Genomic DNA, 2955 nt, shown 5'->3' with positions numbered 1-2955 from the left:
GTCATTGGATAAACATATGGATGATAATGGAATAGTGTAGGTTAGATAGGCTTCAGATTGGTTTCACAGGTCGGCACAACATCGAGGGCCGAAGGGCCTGTACTGCGCTGTAATGTTCTATGTTCTATGTTCTATTCATCAACCTAATAATGACAGAGAAGAAGCTGTTCTTGACCCTGCAGGTGCATGTGTTCAAGTTTCTGTATTTTTTGCCTGACAGAGGAGGTTGTGGGGGAATATTACTGGGGTGAGAGGGGTCTTTGATGATGTTGGCCACCTTTCCACAGCAACGAGATGTGTAACTAGAGTCCATGGATGGAAGGTTGGCTTCTGTGATGGTCTGGGCTGTGCACACCACCTTCTGTAGTTTCTTACAATACTGGGCAGAGCAGTTCCAGGCTGTTATGCACCCGGACAGTATGGTTTTGATGGTGCATCTATAAAAGTTGGTGAGGATCCTTACGGACATGCCAAATTTCCTAAGCTGCCTGAGGAAGAAGATGTGTTGTTGTACCTTCTTGACCATCACATCTAAGTGGGAAGTCCAGGACAGGTCATCAGTTATCATCATTCCTAGAAACTTGATGCTTTCAAGCTTTTCTTTTGTATTCTAGACATCTATAAGAGATAACGTTTCATTGTACTTGGTTTTTTTCAACTGACTGGTACATTTTAGTGCAATGTATAAATTGACCCTAAATCTGACTGATTAAGGTGTTGCCATGGAGAATGCACCTAGAAATAGTGTCTTCCAACTTTTTTACAGTAATTGAACAAAGCACAATGCCTTGACAAATTCCTTTTGTTGCAGAAGACCAAGGCCTGTGTATGAATGTACGTAGCTTGTAGCAAGCGTAAATTAGTCACATTATGATCTCAACTGATAGTTTAAAATTGGGGTTGTTGTGAATTTTTTTTAGCACGCTCTGAACTGTTTAGCAATTGTTGTCCAGTTGTGGAATCACATTTAATGTTGGAAAATATGTTTTGAGTTTTGCATGCATGGTCTGGTGGAGTACAGTCAGCAGTTTACCTGTTGCAGATGGACAAGGGGACACACTGTTTGATATAATCCTTCAGTTGTTAGGATTTAACAGCCGACATATCTGGCAATCACAACAGCACTGGATCTCATACGCCCTATTACTCAATTGCGTGGAATGCAGAACAACATTTTGCTCATCAGCAGCATTGTGTTAGTGGTGAAGACCACCCTTGTTGTTTCTGCTTAGGAGCAGCAATAAATGGCTAATGCCATCTGATGCTCAAAGTTAATACCGTACCCTTCCAACATAATCTGAGGCTGACTGAGCACTTTTCAGGATCAAAAATACAGTATTAGGTTTTTGGGAATTGAGAATACTTGGGGATCAGGAATAATTAGGAATGGGGAATATTTTAGAAAAGGGAATCAGGAATTCTTGGGATCAAGAATATTTGGGGATTGGGAATGTTTGGGGCTCGAGAATATTTTGAGAAATGGGAATGATTGGGGATTGGATACATTGATAAATGGGAATATTTAGGAATTAGGAACTTCGGGGGAATTTGGAATATTTAGGGAACAGGAGTGTATGGGAATTGGGAATGATTGGAAATTGGAAACATTTGGGAATTATCAATATTTGGTACATTTGGGAAATGGAATACTTGGGACTAGGAATGATTGGAATTGGAAATGGAAATTGGGAATTGCTATTGGGAAATTGGAATTGGGAATATTTGGGAAATGAAAATTGGAAATGATTGAGTATTTGGGAAATGAGGATTGTTGAGAATTGGAAATGATTGAGGATTGTGAATATTTGGGAAATGGGAATTGGGAATGATTCAGGATTGGGAATATTTGGGAAATGGGGATTGTTGGAAATTGGAAATGATTGAGGATTGGGAATATTTGTGAGATGGCAATTGGGAATGAACAAAGAACAAGAACAAAGAAAATTACAGCACAGGAACAGGCCCTTCGGCCATCCAAGCCTGCGCCAATCCAGATCCTCTATCTAAACCTATCACCTATTTTCAAAGGATCTGTATCCCTCTGCTCCCTGCCCATTCATGTATCTGTCTAGATACATCTTAAATGATGCTATCGTGCCCGCCTCTACCACCTCTGCTGGCAATGTGTTCCAGGCACCCACCACCCTCTGTGTAAAGAACTTTCCACGCATATCTCCCTTAAACTTTTCCCCTCTCACCTTGAAATCGTGACCCCTAGTAATTGAGTCCCCCACTCTGGGAAAAAGCTTCTTGCTATCCACCCTGTCTATACCTCTCATGATTTTGTAGACCTTAAACAGGACCCCCTCAACCTCTGTCTTTCTAATGTAAATAATCCTAATCTACTCAACCTCTCTTCATAGCTAGCACCCTTCATACCAGGCAACATCCTGGTGAACCTCCTCTGCACCCTCTCCAAAGCATCCACATCCTTTTGGTAATGTGGCGACCAGAACTGTACACAGTATTCCAAATGTGGTCGAACCCAAGTCCTATACAAAGTAACATGACCTACCAACTCTTGTACTCAATACCCCATCCAATGAATGAAAGCATGCCGTATGCCTTCTTGACCACTGTATCCACCTGCATTGCCACCTTCAGGGTACAATGAACCTGAACACCCAGATCTCTCTGTGCATCAATTTTCCCCAGGGCTTTTCCATTTACCCTATAGTTCGCTCTTGAATTGGATCTTCCAAAATGCATCGCTTCGCATTTACCTGGATTGAACTCCATCTGCCATTTCTCCGCCTAACTCTCCAATCTATCTATATTCTGCTGCATTCATGCATGCTGCTGCATGATTGAAGATTGGGAATATTTGGGATATAGGGATTGTTGGGAATTGGAAATGTTTGAGTATTGGGAATATTTGTGAAATGGGAATTGGGAATGATTGAGGATATGGAATATTTGGGAAGTGGGGATTGTTGGGAATTAGGAATGATTGAG

Source organism: Rhincodon typus, chromosome 9 (genome assembly GCF_021869965.1).
Source record: "Rhincodon typus isolate 14 chromosome 9, sRhiTyp1.1, whole genome shotgun sequence".
NCBI classification, from domain to species: domain Eukaryota; kingdom Metazoa; phylum Chordata; class Chondrichthyes; order Orectolobiformes; family Rhincodontidae; genus Rhincodon; species Rhincodon typus.
The sequence above is the reverse complement of the archived record's forward strand: the minus strand, read 5'-3'. Positions refer to the sequence as shown.